Source organism: Trachinotus anak, unplaced genomic scaffold (assembly GCF_046630095.1).
Source record: "Trachinotus anak isolate AG129_WGS33_773 ecotype Australia unplaced genomic scaffold, CSIRO_AGI_Tana_v1 ptg000028l, whole genome shotgun sequence".
NCBI lineage: Eukaryota > Metazoa > Chordata > Actinopteri > Carangiformes > Carangidae > Trachinotus > Trachinotus anak.
The window spans coordinates 21,585,574-21,607,511 of NW_027273879.1; positions in this window are offsets into that span (position 1 = coordinate 21,585,574).

Consider the following 21,938-nt stretch of genomic DNA (forward strand, 5'->3'; position numbering starts at 1 on the left):
ATTGACTAGATTTCTTAAGAAAAAACACTTTACAATAATAACAGTGCTTGTTTTTACTCTTACTATGTGGATACATTCATCTTGTTACTTTTAGTAAGTTAGTATTATCATTATATATTATCATTTACTGATTGGCTGATTTATTTACCCAGTCATAAGAAAATATTGGATAATATGGAAACAACTACGCTCTTAATTGAATATAATATGAATGTAATATTCTCATTTAGAAGTTGTGATGAGATACAGACTGGGAATATTGTCATGGTGTCACTGCAGGAAGAGATGATGATGTGTACACCGGTATATGGTCACTTCCTGAGTTTTACCTGAGGAAGGTCATCTGTGGTTGGAATGATGTCAGTCATATCCAGAGTTAAAAAGACAATATACTTCAATTTTATCTTTTACTTATTAAGTTTCTCATTACTCTTGTCGTTTTTACACAGTCTTTTACTCTAATTCAAGAAGTTATTTTGGTGACACGTTTACTTCTTAAGTAGTAATTGCATAAAGTAACAGTACTCTTACATAAGTACAGTTTTTGGCTCCTCCACTCACCTCAGGTAACATGTGGGTGTATTCATCTTTAGGAGAGCACAGCGACAAGTGTCTTGCAGAGTTCTACTGCACTCTGGTTCTACTGTCTCCTCTGTATGGAGACTGACAAGTAGCTGACTGCTGTCTGCAGGCTGATGAGGTGGCCTGTGTTGAATTGATTGTTAGCGGAGCACAAGGCCGCAGAATAAGCTATCTGACAGCTCGTCTCTTTCCTCCATGCTGAGATGTTAGCCTCCATCTGCTGCCTGCCAGCCTGGCAGTGATTATACTACAAAAAGAAGAAGAAGAAGTAGAAAAACAAATGTGCAAGGACGGTGTTCTTCCTAATGTCAGCAGCTCAGCTCAGCACAGATTTAACACACCTGTACCTGACTGAACTGTGACAAAATCATCTCAAATCTCCACAAATAGACGGAAAAACAGAATTGACAGTGTAGTAAAATATTTCCCATATCCGAAAGGTAATTACACTTGTTTCTTAAACAGCGATGATGTGATGATGATGAAGAAAACTCCGCTGACACCGTCTTGCTTGTATATAAAGAGGTTTATTACAAAGAAGTCCAGCATCAAATCAAGCACCCTGGGTTGCCTGAGAGAGGAGTCGAAGCCAATATGAATCTCCTCTGAATAACTGCTCTAACTCCCTGTCTATATAGGTTGGTTGTTTTCGTGAACCTAAGGTAAAACATATGGTTCCTAACTTACAGAAAAAGGGCTTCCTTACATAAGATGAGTGAGTCATCAATCTCTCATCCACACCTAGACCTTTTGACCTAGAAACCCCTAGACACGACCCCTAACTCTTTTTGCCCTAGAGCCTTCTGGCTAAGGCCATTAACTCTTTTTGACCAGGGGACTCCTAGCTAAACATACCAAACCCATAAATTCACACAACACATAGAACTTCAGATACTACATACTAAAGATGTAACAAAGTTTAATATAAACCACACTATCACTGCTCATTTTTGTTTATATATAGAAGCTTTAACAAAAACAGGAACTGGGATGCTGTCAGGGATGTCTACTATTCTGCTATCTCTCTGCCACATAATTAAAAATGACCACTGACTGATTACATTTGGAAATTGACACAAATTTACTTTGAACATACTTTTACTGCTTGATGTGGATCATTATGAAATTGAATTAAAGATTAATTCTGTCAGTAAAAGAGTGGAGTGGATTTGACAGCTGCTGCTTTTCTGTGAGCCCACACATGCAGCAGAGACTGAAAATGGAAATGAAACTGACATTAAAATGACTGTGTGAAATTAGATTATCAAACAAAAAAAAGAAACAACAAAACAACAACTACAGTTCAAAGAAGTAAATGATACCTGAGATGTATTGACACATGTATTGACACTCGGGGGGGTTGACCGTTTCTCCAGGGTGAAAGGGAACCCAGTACAGCACAGGCAAGTGCTGCAGTGAGATATTGGACACACATGTATTTTAATATTGTTCAGTGACCCAAACAGGAAAACCCCTGGATTCCTGAGTGAAAGCAAAGAGGGTGTCTATTATAAAAACTAATGTGAAAGGTAAAAAGCTAAAACCACACCAAATGAATTAAAAACCTTTTCGTTGATGTCAAAATGTATTTACAACCACTAATCCTCCAGTGTCTCACTGCTCATGACTGAGCACCAGTGTTTGCTAACATTAGATCATATGACATTTTATATTGGTGACAAAATGACAAGTCAACACAAGAAATCAAAGGGGGAGATATTATCTAGCTAACATTAGTTAGCTAAGCTGTAACTTAAGACTGCAGTTAGCTACATACCTGTCAAGTTTCGGATTTGAAAATAAGGGAAATTTTCCGGCGCCCGCCGCGAGCAGTCTAACCACCCCGACCAAGCTCCAGTATCCCTTACATTTTAAGACAGGTGTACAAGAAAGCTAAAATCACCACTTGTCAACCACTTAAGCCTACCTTTGTTGACATTGACATGCTGTGAACATTCATTATAGCCTGAATGAAAACACAAAAGGGTATATATGAAAAGTATTTATTTAATGTCTTATTTGCATATTATCTGTTCAACATTGCTTGTTACATTTTATTTTCATTCTACACATTCTTTTCATTTCATATTGCTTTTCTTTCAGTTTTTCTTTTCATTTTTACTCTTTTAGAGACTTGTTGTACAAGTTTGTTGCAGATTTTGCATTCTTTAAGACTGTTTTTGAAGGAGTGTATTTGTGAACTGGGCCAGAGCAGTTGATTTTGCATGAGAGAAGAGCACTAACAGTTGTGTTATCAAGTGACACCCTATTCTCTGTTACGATTTTTCTGACCATGCTAAATACTCTTTCGGAGCTTGTGTTGCTATGTGGAATGCTCAATAAAGCTTTCATAAGTCTCGGCAGCTCACTGTACCTGTCCCTTCCTACCAGGCCCCAGAATCGGTCAATGCTGTCTTCTTGGGGTAGACTCTTCCTATCTGTCAGTTGGAATTCTGTGAATTCTTCTCTCAGCCTGTCCGCATTCAGCCTCAACTGGGGGAATGAAGCCCCTAGCCTTTCCACTGTAAAGTAAAAGTGTTTGACTGAACATTGCAGATCAAAATTACCTTGCCTAACAGCAATAGGCTTTATGCACAACTCCACTCCCCCACCCTGCTCCTCTTCAGAAACGAAAATTCGCTGTCCCATCGATCTCGGTATTTACACGACGGTTTGGGTTTTTTTGCAGGAGGAGTTCCCTCTCTGTCGCGTCCATCCATCTTTTATTATTGCGAGGCTAGTGACAGAGCTCAGGGCAGAGGTCAGGGGATGTTTTCCTTTTTTTTTCTTTTACTCCGCCCGGGCCCGGCATTATTATTTTTTAATAACGCAGGTTAAAATACGGGATATTTACGGGAAAATACTAATACAGGAGGACGGCGGGAAAAAATGGGATACTTGACAGGTATGGTTAGCTAACATTAGCTAACACTAAACTGCAACTTAAGGCTAAAGTTAGAAACAAACTTGACACAACTTAAGAAACTCTGAAGGTAAGAAAGTGTAGTAAACAAGCTAGATAGTTAGCCTCTGCTGCTTTCATTGACCAACAGTATCTCAATTTGCTTGTGAGACATAAAGTAGAGGATGGAGCCACTGATGGGGCGAGGCAGCAGAGGAGGCTTAGAAATGGTACAGTCCACTTTAGAGGTGTTGCACTATTCTTCAAGGCATAATATGGGGAATATATTGTCATATTTACAATTACAGATAAGAAGATTATATAAATGTTTCCACCCCCCTAGTCCCAGTAATACGGACCCAGAGTTTACCTCCACTAGAATATGTGATTATGTTTGGAATATTTTTATGTAGGCTATGTATACTATACTATACTATGCTATACTATATACCAGGGGTACTCAAATACAAATCTTCAAGGGCCACAAAGATGATTTTCAGTGACTCAAAGGTCCATTTATTGAGGTCGGTCAGGCCAGTTTACCATTAAGTTTAAAAAAATAAATCAGCACCTCCATAGAGTCGTAACAGGTAACAAACAAACATATCAAGATCTCAGGAATCAAATATAATGAAAAACTATTTTACATTCTAAGTGTGTCAGTGTGAAACACAGCTTAATGAGAGAAATGGCATCTTGTGTCTTTTGCCAGTCTTTGGAACTTTGGCTCAAATGGTGTGATGGCCAGGCAAACACACTGTTGCAAGTGATTTTCACTGTCCACCTTTCTTTTGGCAGATAATTTGGAATACGCCATTTTCGTGCAACCTTTTTTTTTCGTGCGCAATCTAGGCTCCCTCCCCTGCTCTCTGGCAAAGTGACAATGCGAACGGCTTCAAAAGCGAAAGTGAAACTTAAAAATGCGCTCGCAGTGCGATCCATTAACTGTCTGTGTATCGTTGGCATGGAGACAGTACCGCTGCTATATACTATACTATACTAAAAGGGCAACCTGGAAGAAAAGTATGTAACTGAATAGAAGCAAATCCCAGGAACTAGGTTCATCATCTGGGCGCCCAGCAGGATGGAGCAGCAGCAGAGGAACCTCCATGGTTTTAGAGGTTCAGCATTGACATATGTCTGCAAGGTTTGGGCCTCTACATGCTTTTGGTTATTTGGTCTTCCCACATGCCAACAATCTGATGAACAGATAAATCAGCCACGTGATCACTGAGCAATAACCCACATCTGTCAGTCCCTGTCTAAATCTAAGCAGGTGGCATTGTCAAAGTTCAGTGATTTTTGGACACAAATGTAGATGCACAGACACAAAGGCAGATGTACAGGCAGATAGATGCAGTGAAGGTACTTTAATAATTTCTACAAAAGTCCAAAACTTACAAGCAGGCAGGAGCACAAGGGAAAAACCCAGGGAGCAAGGCCAGAAAAAGATCAGAGATACCAAGCAGCACATGACCACAAAGGAAAATCAGTGGGGAACGACACAGGAGCAAAACGGATGATCCAGCAAAGAGTGGGGGAACACAGAGGGAGAGCAGGTAACGAGGCACAGGGGCTGCACATTAGGATGGAGCAGGTAATCAAAGAAGCAAGAGGCACACTGGGGCAGGAAGTGACAACAGACACATAAGGATGTAATTTCAAAATAAAACGGAACAACTAAAGAGTCCAGGCATAAAGTCTATCTCAGGGGCAGATTGTGTTGTTGTCCATTGTTGTTGTTCTTTGAAAAAAAATATCTAGATTTTCACCTACCTTTATGTACATCGTTTAAATGTTTCCTTATCTTTGTTAAGTCTGTGTCTTTGTGAATATTGTGCTTGGAACTGTGTGTAACTACCATAGACTATATATAAAAATGGACGTCAACGCCGGCTCCGGAAAATGAAGCCAATGCGGAAGTACCTTAAACCTGCATTCTATCGAATGACCATCAGGGGGCGACACCACTGGTTGCAAAAAGAAGTCCGATTGTATGGAAGTCTATGAGAAAATGACCCTACTTCTCATTTGGTTTATGACCCCAAGAAACGTTTTCATAACGAGTTTATGGTCTCAATCGCAAGTTTCAAGTCTTCTTCAATACAACATGATGTTCATTTTTAAAATTATAGTCCCATTTAATCTAAAATAGACGATAAAGTAGGGTATGCATTGGGGCGTGGCTAACGTATGATTGACAATTTTTGGCTTGTCAATCTAGAGCAGTCCCTTTTAACTATTAACTATTAAAAGTACTTTAACACTTCGTAATAAAGTTTACCTCAACTTATGGAAAATGACTTCGGATTCAGCAGCGCTGTGTCGCCGAAAGATTGATGCCGTTGTCAGGTCGACAGTTTAGGTGGGCGGGCACAGTGACCTCGGCTCTTAGGTCAGCCCCATCCCTCGCTCCTACTCAGCTTCACCCTCTTCTCCAAATATGGTTTCTTCTGGTTTCAACAAATCTAGATGGCGGCGGCCAAATTGCAAACTCAAGGCTTCAAAACGGCAGTTCGCAAACCAATGGGTGACGTCACGGTGGGTTGCCATTTGGTAACTACACTGAGAAACAGGAGAAAATATACATGGTACTGAGCTATGGTATCGAAACTTTCCTTCTCTATTCTCTTATTTTTAATAAAACAAATGAAAATGCCCACAGCTCTGCCGTGACCCAAAGATTTTCCCAGTTTCCTGTGTGTGTTTGCCTGTCTGTCTTTCCTAGTGTCTGTGTGTGAGTGCGTGCTACTAAGCAGGGGCGTGGCACAGCACTGGGTACCTGGCCCGTCACATTATCTTGGACAAAACCTTTACCTGTGTTTTCCCTCTGCCTCAGCTCTTGCCTGCTCCTGTGCCGCTGGCTGCTACTTGTGTGTGTATTGGGGTCTAAGCAGTTAACAGAAACTTAACAGAGATGTAGTCATTTTAACAGCATCCACTCTGTAATCTCACTTATTTTTGTTACTTTAACTTCACTTTTAAATTACACATTCTTAATATATATATATATATATATATATATATATATATATATATATATATATATATATATATATATATATATATATATATAATACATTCTCAATACTTTCATTTTGTAAACTTTGTTTTGGAGCTGACTCAACTGACTGTGCATAAATATGGAGAGAGCATGTGTATTAAAAAAGTTGCTTTCCCAAGGAATTTGGAGTAAATTTCTTTTGATAGACTCGTTATGTTTTTGTTGTCTGTCAGGTTTATAAAAGGCTCGCCTTCCTCCACCAGGGTCTCAACATCAACAGGTTACAGCTGATCTTCATTATCTTGTCACTTCAAAAACCTCTTTTCTATTAGTAAATTCATACCTTCCCCTGGTTGTACTCCAGCATGATTTAAAATCAGTTCTTTCATAAACATCTCTTCCTAAGTGGAAAAAGGTTGTATATATCCTTTTGTCTTTACAAACTCTAATAGACTCCAAGTTTGTCAGAACAGATTAATAAACCAGTTGAAGTGTCTCTGGTGGTGACTGCTTACATTCTGTGTGTTCAGCTGCTCTCAGTGTCTATCTGAGAGCTCTAACTGCCTGTGAAGGCGATGCAGCTCAGGAGTCATTAATATTATTACTGCTGCTGGTCTGACTCAAAGACAGATGGGACTGAGGGGGACCTGACTTACTGGTTAGCTTTTTATTAAATCTGTTCCTGTGGAAACAACGTCTCATTAGCAAGTACAAACACTGACATCACAGAGTCTGTTAGAAATTGGTGAACTATTGGAAGAATTACCATCAAAAATGTGTCACTGGTAGCCATGATGTGTTTCACCAAAAGTACAGATGTTGCACAAACCATGTACAAAGAAATGAGAGCTCTTTGGAGTCATTTGGGCAGTAATGGGCTGCTGACATAATAGGCCTATGCTTAAAATCTTAATGTGTGTAATTTCATTTTTATAATTTTTTGTATGTGTAAACAGGGAGCATCTCGCTGGAGGGATCTGAAATGCGTTTGTAGACGGTGTTTAAATCAGTGTCCTCCAGTTATTTAATAATATTTTGTACAAGTGTTGGGAGGAGAACTGCTACGGATGTGAGATTAATCACCCCAGTCAAAAACATCACAAGTGTCTGTTGGAGATCCCTGCCTCTTTCTATGGGCGCTCCTTTGACAAGTTTATGAAGAAGCTTTATACCCGTCATCTCTCCTTTCTTGCACTCAAACAGTATTTATGCCATCAGAGTCCAAGGAGCTGCAGAGACTTTTCTACACGAGCTAGAATCAGGATAACATCACGGGTACAATCACAAAGATGTATGACAACATGATTGGTGATGACTTTCTCAAAGTGGCACAAATTTGCATGGTTGGAGACTGTTGGAAAGGATTAGAGGAGAGAGTAGGATTGTAACCAGGAAAGTTGAGTGTAAGTACTGACAACTATTATTACTTTCCTATTTTTTAATTCTTGTATTATACCTCACTATGTATTCTTTTTTCTTGTTTGTAATGATTAACTACAGTCAATGAACAGTCTTATTTGTGTGTGTGTGTGTGTGTACTATAACTAGTATACAAATACATTTAAATCTCTTGGTCATTTATGTTTCATTTCATCCCTCTTTCTTTCACTATTATGTTCTGATTGTTAATATTATTTTCATTAATGTTATTGTTACTTTCATTTTTTCATAAAAGCCTCCCATGGACAAGTGTTGAGAATTAGCATGTATGCTAACACACTCAAGCAATGCATCTGGTTCATCCAATGTCATCGTGATGTCCATGTCAAACAAGATTTCCTTATATCTCGATTATGGAAAGCACCTTGCAAAAAATCTATTATGATTCGGCTCACCCTGGGGGTCTCAGGAGTGTGCATAAGCTCTGCAGTGCAGTCAAAGATTCTACATGTGATGCCTGCATCACCTGAAGTTAACACTTTCTACTGGGGCAGGATGTGTATACCTTTCATGCCAAAGCAGCCAGACATTTTCCAAGAAATAGGGTTTTGGTCAGCAGCATTGACAAACAAGTTCCAGGCCAATTTAGTCAACATGAGTGATTATTCTACAGAAAACGACAACGATACTTGTTAAAGCGTATTAATGTTTTTTCTAAATATGTGTGGTTCAGATGTCTTAAAAAAAAAAAAAAAAAAGTCTGGTGCAACTGTTAAAGGCCACTTAGTGACACTTAGTGAGGGACGTGTACCAGCAAGACTCCAAACGGATGCAGGCACAGAGTTTTATAATAAGCATTTTAGACAACTAATGGATCTGCATACCCACTGGTACAAGAATGTGCAAACAAGAAAATCTACATCAGCCTGATCCCCAAATTTGTTGTTGTAGGATTTGTCGATAACGAGGGATATACTGGGAGTTATGCATGTAACCCATTTAATTTTGAAAGCTATGACAGAGGTTATATGTCTGAAAACGTGGCTGAAAGGGTTTTGTGGGAAAAGACTGTCCATCAGCGTACAGAGAGGACAGTACACAAGAGAGTATTACCAGCTGATACAAACCACCGGACGCCACCTTAAAGACAGATCCGTGGCCATATCACGTCAAGATTTTGGTGCTGGCTATACCTTCTTCTGCTTCAGCATGGAGCCTGATGAAGGATGTTCAAGGAATGTGTTGCTTATTAAGACAGGCAATGTGAAGTTAGAAGCCCGTGTCAGAACAACATTGCCCTGCAGTTCATCTGACATGTTCATTTGTTTTAGATTCAGTTATTGAAATATCAAACAGGAGTTAGGTACTCTTAGATTACTATTAAAACATGAATACCATCGAATTAACTAGTAAGAAAAAAAAATTATTAATGGTCCAACCTCTGTAAAACTTGTGAAATTTCTTCCAGAAAGAAGTCTACATTGTATTCATCATTAACATTTAAATTGGTTTGTACATCTCTGGCTAGGGATGGACCTCAACACCATGTTTAAAACACTACTGGGGGGTGAACCCTCTAACGCCTCTTCAGTAACACCAGGCAGCCTCTCTGACTCTGGCAGGTTCCTGCTCTGAATCATCCAGACCAGTGTCTCCAATAACAAGACGTTTGCGCAGCTCAAATGCAGTAAAAACAGGTCTGTTCCTAACCTGTATCTGATCTCTCACACCTCCAGCAATAGACGAACCCCCTACAGACCCCTTCCCCCCAACCCCACTGCACCAATTTATGATCTATCACAGACTCACTGGTAGCGCCCCCCTGGGCAGAACCAGAGGAGATCCTGGGTGATTGTAGTCAACAACCGCCCTGACAGTAACAGTAGCAGAAGCATCAGCAGTAGGAGTCCTACGAGCCAACTTGCTTTTCAGTTTAAGGAGTGTCTGATATTGTTTATCAAGCCTTCTTTTAGCAGCTAAATAACCATCAGTGGTGTCATGGTCATCACTATCACCATCACTCAGGCCACACACATGACTGTTTGAAAATTTTCTAGGAGGGGACATTGTTTCCAACTAATAAGTGAGCGCTATGACTCTCTCTCACACACACTAAAACTTTTTTTCTGGCTCTGACCCACAACACTTAATCATTTGGGTGAGAGCCTTTTGATTTCTAATTAAACCAAATATGGTTTGACAGGTGTTTGTTATTAGCAGCCTGCACACGTCTATACAGAGCAGCAGATTTTCTCTGGGCCACAACTGTGTTAAATAAAATTGTGTTGCATTGTTACAGTTCCACGTTTGTTTTTCTGTAAGGGCTCTCCAATTCTGTGAATTTATTGTTTAAGAAAGTAGTGTATTGCTCAAATGGATCATTTACGAGGCTGCTTAGTGACTGAGTGGTTACACCGGTCACTCAGTCTTGTGTATGTTATATTGCTTATGTTTAAACACAAGCCATAAAGTTCGCTTAAATTAGGCAACTCTGTTAACTCCTGGAAACCTAGCTGCTCTGATGTAGAGGGTGGTGAGGCGTCCTCTTCCTGCCGAAGACACGTGGGCACAGTAGGGAGAGCATCGCTGATTGAATGGGACTCTGTCGTCTCAGCAAACAAATGTAGTGAATCGCTAATCTGCAGACTCGTTATCAGAGTGCTGGCCCTGTCTGTCAAGCAGACACAGCTCTTGAATACCAAACTGCAATTGAAGACACTCAAACACAGGTGTTGCAGACAGAAAGTCCTCCTCCTCCCCCTCCTCTTCACACACTACTCTCCCTTTGAAGAGCTTCAGTGAACTGGGTCCGGATCGTACGCCTCAAGGGGGGGGGGGGCGCACACCAGATAACTCCTCTACCGGGGGCGTCTGATGTGACACACCACTCACACAGAAGAAGCTGTTACTATACACAGGTAAATTAGAAGTGCATCCAAGATAGACTTGACTGAAAATGTACATACTCTGCCTCCCGTCTCTCCTGCTCCTCTCTCTTTCTCTGCTGCCAGTCGTCTGGCCCTAAGATGTTTGAGAAAGCAATTTTTCTCGGATCTAAACAGGACACACACACACAAGCAGTGTTTGAATATAACATCTAGATAGTTGAAGTAACTGATAGTATTTCACTTTTATCTGCGATAAATTACTCATCGATTAAATAATGATTTACACTGCTAGTAGATGGCCCTGGTTTACACTAGCAAAGATCCACTGCGGAAAATACAGAAAGTCTTTGAGTGTTAAACACCAACCGTTGGCATCAACAGGAGGAATGTTCTCAGTATCAGCCCACTTGTTAAAATACCAAATATCACCCAGTAAATGATACTTTTAAAAACATGATACAATACAAATTACTACAGCAGAATTACAAAAAAAAAAATCTAAATATTACATACATTCACCTCAAGGCTACTCACCATTCAGAAGACCCATCGATGCAAAGTCCAAAAAATAACCTGTGAAAAAAATTTAAAGTGGTAGTCAGCAAGATGGATGGATGAAAACACACCAGAGGTGAAATGGTTAAATCGTATCAGCTGTTCATACACATTTTAAAACACACCTACTGGATGTGGGTCACCAGCACGAGGATGCACATGGACGTGGAACCTTACCTAACTATTACCACTACCAACCGCACCTGTTGTACTACTGCCAGAGCAAGCAGGTAACACAAAAAGTTCACATTTCTTTGGCAGCTGATGCTTGAGACAGACCCGGGGGCTTAGGCTGAGTGAGCCAATCCAGAAAGCAGGTGAGTCTGTAGCGTGTTCACCAAACTCAAACACACTGTGCAATAACTAGAGGAAAACCTCACCCAGCCACAGACACAGGCAGGGACAGGGACTGAGGACGCTGAGGGGGGAGCTCATAGTCAGGTACAGAAGGCTGAGCTGATTCCCGGGTTCAGAGAGAGACGGTAAGGCCGCGTTCAGACTGCAGGCGAATCTGATTCAAATCAGATTCCTACTCAAATCCGATTTTTAGGGCTGACTGTTTTTAGCAAGTGTCCAAATCGGATACGGCTCTGTTCAGACTGTAACACATTATTGACTGATCTGACAGGTTGCTGTAGTAACGGAGCGTCTGATATGTCATATAATTGCGACAGCGACAACAACAACAAACATGATGGAGGCAGGTCACCTCAGTATATTGGCCTTATCACTGTCCAGTAGAGGTGCAGAACATCTCAGACGCACTAGACCAGGAGTGCCCAATACGTCGATCGCGGCATTAAAAGAAGTAGATTCTACTCCTTTTAATGCTGTGCGATCTACATTTTTTCCTCAACTTCATTGGGAGTTCCGTGCGATCTACCTGCACTTCTCTTGCGATCGACCAGTAGATCGCGATCGACGTATTTGGCACCCCTGTACTAGACATTTGCAACGCCGCAGGAAGCTGGTGGGATTATACACAACAATGCTTCGTGCTGCACTCACTGCCAGAGTTTCTGTGCAGCGACGAGTGTGGTGCCACCCGAAGAGCTGGGTCTGGTGTTGCGTAGAGTGACGTCACGGACAGTCAAAACCGATCTGAGTGTTTGGAGCTGTTCAGACTGAGACGCATCTGTCCAAATGCGATCTGAAACTACCTCCCGAAGGTGGTTTCGATCTGGTTTCCAAAAATCGGATTTCATGTGATTTGTGACTGTTCAAACTTCAAAAGAGCCATCCAGTTCCAATCTGGATGGGCTAAAAATCGGATTTTGGCTGGCAGTCTGAACGCGGCCTAAGTCAGGGCTGCGGGATGCAAGGTGGGTGAGTGTGATCAGGAGCAGGTGTGTGACCAGGTGAACAGAGTTGGCTTGATTAGGTGGGAGTGGCTGATGCAGGGAGGTGCAGGAAAATTACTGACTGGAAGCTGGATGACAGGGAATGCAGAAGTGGGGCAGGTGACCTGGAATGTAGAACTGTGACAATGGTGTATGTGAGATTGTTGGTGGTTGCCTGGTTTTCAGTGTTTTGTTTTTTTTTATTGGTTATTGCTGATTATTAGATTGCGGTTAATTTGTTGTTGGTGGTTTCTAGTTGTTACTGGTTGGTTGTTTGTTGATTGTTTTTAATTTGCTGTTGGCCTTTTTTGTTGTGATTGGTCATCATTATTGTTCTTGTTAGTTGTTTTTTATCCACTTTTCTCTGTATTTTAGTTTACTACTTACTTTGTTGAATTGTTCATATGAATTGTTGCAATAAAATTCTTGTGACCATTATTTTTTTATTGTTTCTGTGTTTTTTGTGGGGATGGTTGGTGTACAAAACTGATGAAATGTTAAGATCAGAGGCCTGTTCACAAAAGCAGATAAGCAGTGCCTGAATAAGCTGTGATTGCGACTTCTAACGTTAGGGTTCACCATGGCGACAGATAAATAAAGAGTGGAGCGAGAAAAATTAACTTGTGACAATATACAGTACATACACTACTGGTCAAAAGACTTAGAGCACCTCCATCTTTCCAGTTTTTATTAAAATTTAAGGAGTTTGAATCCAATGAACAGTGAATAACCTTAAAAGGTAAGAGTTTACCCCAAGAAAAAAAAAAAAGTTTAGGTCACCAAAAACTGAAAAATCTGGTCTTTTTTACTTTCTCTTCTCTCCTGGGGTGTAGGACTGTAATGTTAGACACACAACCAAATCTGTTAGGAGAAACATGCTATTGAATCTGTCAAGATAATTTGACAATTTTAAGTTTAGTTTATTTATTTATTTAATAGGGAAGATGCAATTTAAAATAGTTCCAATGCAAAGCATGAAATTGATGTGTTGTACAAAGAATTTATAGCTATTGTTATAATTGCTATAAATTCAACTCATTTTCATCTCAGTCAGTGTATTGTTTCTATACAAGTGAGATGAATTGTTAAAACTATTATTTCTGCCAGACATTGAAGTGTTGTGTAAACATGCAAATAGTCATATCTTTTTATAGAAGCAGTTTGTATTGTGCAATGAGTTGCCATCAGAAAATAAGGTGCTTGTGAATATCACGTGGCCTGGATATTATGAATAAAATGCTTGTTTGGAGCCTGCTGTCTCTGATTTGTTGTTGAGGAAATTATTGTGATATAATGAAATTATGAGAGATGACTCAGTAACAGCTCAGTTTGATGATAGTTTACAGTACAGTTCTGTTTTAATGTGTCAAAATCTTCATAGATTATGTTGAAACTGTCACACTGTACACTTGACATCCAAGGTGAAGGTAATTATCTTGATGCTGCCATGTTGTCCTCAATCATACGGAAATTATCTGTATGTTGACATTATATGGGTTAACAATAGTGACATTTCCAGCAGTTCATTTCTGGCAAACAACCTTTGGAGTGGCTACAACTCCTGTTGGTTCATTGAAGGTAAGACTGTGGAAATTACACTGTCTTCACTTTTTATTTCTTGGCAATTTCTTCACATTACTGTGTCATTTCTAGGTAATGATTACATAATTAACGGGTTACCAGTTTTTAATTTGTTGTTGGTGTTTGTTTACTGCTGCTAGAAAGGTGAGTGGTCAGGGGATCATCCTATAGCAAAATAATGACTTAAATTATTAGAAGAAAAGAACTCAGCAGGAGGAGACTGTACCTGTCATTCCCCCCAGACGACCCCACGGTCTCTGCGCGGATCTCAGCTTGTCTCTCTGATGAATCTGCATGGATGAAGAAACATCACCTTCAACTAAACCTCTCAAAGACTGAACTTCTAGTCATCATGGCCAATCAGTACTGATATCAAAATCACCTCCTCATGCCTTACCCCATCTAAAGTTACAAGAAACCCGGATGTCATGTTTGATGACTCGGTAGTGCTGCTTTGCATCAGGAAAATCAGGCATTACCTGATTCAGTACACCACCCAGCTCTTGGTCCAGGCCATGGTTATCTCTCACCTTGACTATGGCAGTACTCTTCTGGTGGGCCTTCCTCTGTGCTCAGTGAAACCCTTACAGATGGTCCAGAAAATGGCAGCCCAGCTGGTCCTCAAACAGCTCAAAAGGGTATATGTCATTCTGCTACTCATCTGGGTCTGCACCCATCTTCTTGAAGCCTTATGCTCCTTCTCAGCCACTGTGTTCCAACAGGGAATGTCGTCTAGTATTGCCATCTCTGCACACAAGGCAATCTCAGTCCAGACTGTTCTCATCTGTGGTTCCCCGATGGTGGAATGAGCTACCAAGTTCTATCAGAGCAGGGGCATCTCTCTCTATTTTCTCTCTTGAATCTCTTGAAAACTAATTTCTTCCACCTCCTTTCCTAAAAACCTTAACTTGTCTAACTAGCACTTACCATGCACTTTTTGATGCACTTATACAGTCTCCCAGCACTTATTAAATAGATGTAATATGTAATACTTACACAAAGGTTTCCCACTGCACTGTAGCTTTACTATTGTCCTTCCCTTGTAAATCGCTTTGGATAAAAGTGTCTGCCCAATGAGTAAATGTAAATGTAATGTAAATGAGACAGAGAGAAACAGGTCAGCCTCCCAGAGCATAATCTCTCTCACTGCAACTGAAAACTCAGGTTCCCCTCATCTAAGGGTTAACACACACCCCGAGTTTGCACTCAGTCCACTATCTGGAATACAACTCTGTACTCTGTGATTTATTTATTGTTAATATCTATTCCTTTATAAAGATTGGTAAGATACAACCCATTCACAGCAAACAGAATTAAAAAAAAGAAAACAACGACAATAGTAAATGAAAAATAGATTAATAATAAAAGCGAGAGTGAAGAAAAATAAAAACAAATATTGTTTATTATAATTTTTTTACTATTTAAAATTACCTTCTGGTATATTCAAGGCCATGAAACACCTTTGTATTTAAACGAGAGATGGAAAATGAGATGTGAAGGGAAGAAAAGAAAGAAGAGATGTGCTGACACTGAAGCTGGCTTTCCCATGTTTGTATTTGCAATATCAAGCCAAACAAAAGCAGGTTACTTGGGTTTATTTCACCATATCTCCTACTGACAGTCATTAAAAGTAAGTGAGTGCAAAAAATAGATGAGAAGGAACGTGGAGGGAAGAAGATACAGAGGGGATGGGAAGATAAACCAGCTGGAAAAAAAAAAACACCAGTCATAAAAATTTTATTTCAGGACAAGTTGTTATATCAAATCACAAATCAATTAACTCTTCACACATATACAGAGTGAGTGTGTTTACAAGACTCTATAGATGAACCGCTGCTAACGAGCTGCAGCAAAGCAGCTGTACACCACCAAGAGCCTCTTCTTAGCAACACCGTGTGTGTGTGTGTTAGTGTGTGTGTGTGTGTGTGTGTGTGTGTGTGTGTTTGTGTGTATGTGTCTGTGTGTGTGTGTGTGTGTGTGTGTGTGTGTGTGTGTGTGTGTGTGTGTGTGTGTGTGTGTGTGTGTGTGTGTGTCAGAGGAGAGTATCTGTAGGTGTTTGAGAATGTTTTAGGTGCATGGAGGTGGAATTGAAAACAAGTATGAAAATGTGGTGTGTGTGAGGACTTGAGTCTTTTTAAACCCTGAGGGTGAGGACATCTTTGGAAAGTGAAGATTTATTTTTAATACTACTCATATATAATTCTGTTGCCATGGCGCCGCGGATGGCTGCCTCGGTGTTTTGGTGCGCATTTTTTTGCCTTATTTTCTTTATAAATCCAGTTTTCTGCTTTGGTTTCCGGAGCTCTTTCACCAGAGAAGAGCTCATTAATATCAGAGAAACAACTCCAGTGGATTTTTTTCCTACTTTTCTCGACTCATCTGTGGGATTATTGGACATTTTGGTCAGAGGTCACTGACCGTTGCTCTCGCAGTGAAACGCCGGAGGAGAGGAAAACTTGCCGGTGCGCTTGCGCGTCTCCGCCGGCGCGCACTCCGCACACCTCTCCCAGGTATCTTTCTCTCCAACGTGCGTTCACTGCCCAACAAACTGGATGAACTTCAGCTACTGGTGCAGAAGAACAGAGACTTTTCCTCATCTTCCGTCCTGTGCTTCACGGAGACGTGGCTGTGTGGATCGATTCCGAACTCTGCGCTGGAGCTGGCCGGCCTCCAACTCTTCAGAGCGGATCGCGACACAGAGCTGTCCGGCAAAACCAAAGGTGGAGGAATCTGCTTTTATGCAAACAGTGGCTGGTGCAAAGACGTGACAGTGATCCTGCAGCACTGTTCTCCTGACCTGGAGACTTTCATCATAAACTGCAGGCCCTTCTACTCCCCCCGTGAGTTCACCTCAATCATCCTGGTCGGTGTTTACATCCCACCACAGGCAAACGTGCAGGAGGCACAGCGGGCGCTCGCAGACCAGATACTGTGTGTGGAGCAGACCAACCCGGACTCCGTAGTTATTGTCCTTGGTGACTTTAACAAAGGTGACCTCAGTCATGAACTGCCCAAATACAGACAGTTTGTTAATTGCCCGACCAGAGAGGGGAACACTCTGGACCACTGTTACACCACAATCAGTGGTGCTTATCACGCCGTCCCCCGGGCTGCACTGCGCCACTCTGACCATGTCATGGTCCACCTGATTCCCACATACAGGCAGAAACTAAAACTGTGTAAACCTGTTGCGAAGACATCAAAGCAGTGGAGCAGTGAAGCCATAGAGGATCTGCGGGCATGTTTGGACTGCACTGACTGGGAGGTGTTCAGGATTGCTTCCAACAGTCTGGATGAGTTCAGAGAGGCTGTGACGTCATACATCAGCTTCTGTGAGGACTGCTGTATCCCATCATGCACCAGGGTGAGTTATAACAATGACAAACCCTGGTTCACAGCTAAGCTCAGTCAGCTCAGGAGGCAAAAGGAGGAAGCTTTCAGGAGCGGGGACAGGGACAGGTTTAAAGAGTCCAAGTACAGGTTTAGCAAGGCGGTGAGAGAAGCTAAACGACTGTACTCTGAGAAACTTCAGCTCCAGTTCTCAGCCAATGACTCTGCTTCTGTCTGGAAAGGGCTCAGAAAGATCACAAACTACAAACTTAAACCCCCCCACTCCATTAATGACTTCCGTCTGGCCAACGATCTGAATGAGTTCTACTGCCGCTTTGAAAGACAGTGGGACAAGCCTGACACTAACCTCCACATCAGAGCCACATCAGAACCCCCCTCCTCCCCTACCAAAGGAACGTCTCTCTCTATCCTGGAGAGAGATGTCAACAGGCTTTTTAAGAAGCAGAACCCCCGCAAAGCAGCCGGTCCTGACTCTGTCTCTCCATCATCCCTGAAGCACTGTGCTGATCAGCTGTCTCCAGTGTTCACGGACATCTTCAACACCTCACTGGAGACCTGCCACGTGCCAGCCTGCTTAAAATCCTCCACCATCATCCCTGTCCCCAAAAAACCAAGGCCCACAGGACTAAATGACTACAGACCCATTGCCCTGACCTCTGTGGTCATGAAATCATTTGAGCGCCTTGTCCTGTCCCATCTCAAATCCATCACTGACCCACTCCTGGACCCCCTGCAGTTCGCCTACAGAGCCAACAGGTCTGTAGACGACGCCGTCAACATGGCTCTCCACTTCATCCTCCAGCACCTGGACTCCTCAGGGACCTATGCCAGGATCCTGTTTGTGGACTTCAGCTCTGCCTTCAACACCATCATCCCGGCTCTGCTGCAGGACAAGCTCTCCCAGCTGAGCGTGCCTGACTCCACCTGCAGGTGGATCACCGACTTCCTGTCTGACAGGAGGCAGCACGTGAAGCTAGGAAAGCACGTGTCTGACTCCCAGACCATCAGCACTGGATCCCCGCAAGGCTGCGTTCTTTCTCCTCTGCTCTTCTCCCTGTACACCAACACCTGCACCTCCAGCCATCAGTCTGTCAAGCTCCTGAAGTTTGCAGACGACACCACTCTCATTGGACTCATCTCTGATGGCGATGAGTCTGCCTACAGGTGGGAGACTGAGCATCTGGTGACCTGGTGCAGGCAGAACAACCTAGAGCTAAACGCTCTGAAGACAGTGGAAATGATAGTGGACTTCAGGAAGAGCCCAGCCCCACCCACCCCCATTTCCCTGTGTGACTCCCCCGTGGCTACTGTGGAGCATTTTCGCTTCTTGGGAACCACCATCACACAGGATCTCAAATGGGAGCTAAACATCAGCTCCCTCATCAAAAAAGCTCAGCAGAGGATGTATTTCCTGAGGCAATTGAAGAAGTTCAACCTGCCAAGGACTATGATGGTGAACTTCTACACCTCCATCATTGAGTCCATCCTCACCTCCTCCATCACCATCTGGTACGCTGCTGCCACGGAGAGGGACAATAACAGACTGCAGCGTATCATCCACTCTGCTGAGAAGGTGATTGGCTGCAATCTTCCGTCCCTCCAGGACCTGTACGCCTCAAGGACTCTGAGGCGTGCAGGGAAGATTGTAGCTGACTCCTCCCACCCTGGACACAAACTCTTTGAGACACTCCCCTCTGGCAGGAGGCTGCGGTCCTTCAGGACCAAAACCTCTCGCCACAAAAATAGCTTCTTCCCATCTGCTATTAGCCTCATCAACAAGGCTAGAGAGCCCCACTGTTGCTGATCAATTGCACCAATCACCAGAAAAAATTCCTTGTATGTGAAAACATACTTGGCAATAAAACTGATTCTGATTCTGATATATAGCAATATAAATGGATTTTTCACAATATTCAGAACTGTGCAAAAATTCCAGTGGTTGCTTGGCAACATCATTATGACAACAGTCCCTCAAAGGAGTTTTAAATCGAAAGCAACTGGACCAGGCTGGGACTGGACCAGTCCCAGCCTGGTCAGGTGCGAGAAAGAACTGATGAAGCCTCTTGGATGAGAGGTGAAACATCTTCCTAGACAAATAACCAAGTCCAGTTGCTTTCGATTTAAACCTCCTTTGAGATACTATGACCTGGACAAATGAGAATATTCACAGGCCTATGACAACAGTACTCACAACAATAGCTGGGACCAGTGACAGGAAGTCACTTGTCATTCAGAATCAGAAAACAATTAATGATCCCCACAGAGAAATTTGTTTTGTTACTGTTGTTCAACACTCAGTTAGGAAAGAGGAAGTAAATAAGTGAAACGGGTATCTCAAGGCACTCTACAGGGTCTGGTCAAGACCTTACTTTGTTATAGAGAGAAACCAACAGTTCCCAGAAAGAGCAGCAGCTGGAGACAGGGGGGAGGAAAAACTCCCTTTTAACAGGAAGAAACCTCCAACAGAACCGGGCTCAGGGTTGGGGGGTCTGCCTCGACCAGTTGGGTTTAAGAGGAGAAAAAGGGGGTGGGGAGAGGAGAGAGGTGAAAGAGAGAGAGAGAGAGAGAGAGAGAGAAAGAGAGAGAGAGACCAGGAACAGCTGTGTAGGTAATGGTGTTATCAATAATAATGACAGATAACAGTGGTTAATAGTAATGATGAGTAGTGGTGGATCTGGATCGTGCTGCTCCAGAGGCAGAGAGACCTGCAGAATGAGGACAGAATACACAGTAACTGCTAAAAGTAATGTGTGGAGTAGAATCACAGTATGGACAAAAGTGAAAAAAAGGGAACGTGCAAATTTAACAGTAAATGAACAGTAGTTTACAGCACAGTGCTGATGGAGGGTCCCCTTCATACACTGTTCCAGTCCTCCTGAGCAGAACACTGTATGAAGGCTGGGATACAGCATTCATGATGGAGAGCATCTTCCTCTCCACAACTACTGCACAGGGTTTAGCTCCACCCCTAGCACTGAGCCAACCTACTGTATCAGTTTGTTGAATCTGTTGGTGGCAGCAGAGCTGGAACAGGCTCCAGCACCTATTTCACTGGACCTGGCACAGTCTTTGTCACTATCTTCAAACAAATTTTGTGTCATATTTAATGTTACTTGTAATGTAACTTGATCAGAGTGGAGGAGATACAGTAGTCAGACAGACAGTCAGACAGACAGACAGACAGACAGACATACTGTCATAGTTCAGTGATTTCTGGACCCAAATGCAGACACACATGAAGGTAGGTGAAGAATGATAAAGTGAGTGATAAAATAAATCAAATAAACAGGCTTTGAGTCGACAGGCAGGAGCAGACACCAGCAACTACAAGCAGGATGCAGGAACATATGAAAACACTGAGGCCGAAATGCAGGAACAAGGCAGACAACCTGACAGTGAGCGGGGACGATGGGGCTGGAATATGAACTGGCAGAGAAAATGAGAAAAAATGTGTGTGGTTAGGGAAGTTTAGGTGATTGCAGGGCTGATGCAAAGTGGAATCAGGTGTGTGGACGGCAGTCAGGCGAGTGAGGACAGGGAACTCGTTTTTCCCCCATTATAACAACCCACAGAGAAGGGAAAGGACAGGTAAGCTAAGAGACACTTAACAAGAGAGAGAGAGAGAGAGAGAGAGAGAGAGAGCTACAAGCCATAAACAGCTGTCTCCATTCACCACCCCCTCCTGATTTTGAGTGGTTATAGTAAATCCTAGTTGAACTGGCCATCAGCAGCACTGGGAGAAATCCTGGTGGTCTGCCACACTGATGGGCCAGTTCACTGTCTCCAGACCTTCTCTCTGTCTAGTTTCACTCTCTCACCTGTTTTTTTTATCTCTGTCATCACCTGAGTTTTCTGCCCACCCATGCACCTCAACATAGTTCCCGTGTTTTACATGAGAGCACATTCATTCAACCAGAAGGTGGCAGTAATGCACCAAAAAGCTATTTGCCAAAAGAAAGTAAAAAAATAAAAAAATCAGAAGAAGAAACTGAGCACAGTAGTCTTCACAGAATCCAGCATGGATAGTGCTGGAAATTCAAACATATTTTCGAACTACTGCATAATTAATGCCGACTAAAAATTTCCATTTGATCTACCCTATACCTTTACTGCACCTTTTTTCACATGCATAATAAAAACGTGCGTAGAGGTGAATTACATTAGTAAACCAATCTGTTTTGAGTTGACAGTGACTGGTGGCTGTGGATGGATGGCAGAGGGAGTTTCTACTGAAAATGAATAGCTCAGAGCAGCTCATTAAAAAAACAGAGGGAATGAATGTGGACTGATGCATTATTGGGCCTGTGAACTTAGTTTAAAATTCTAAATTGTGAACTGTAAACATGATCAACTTG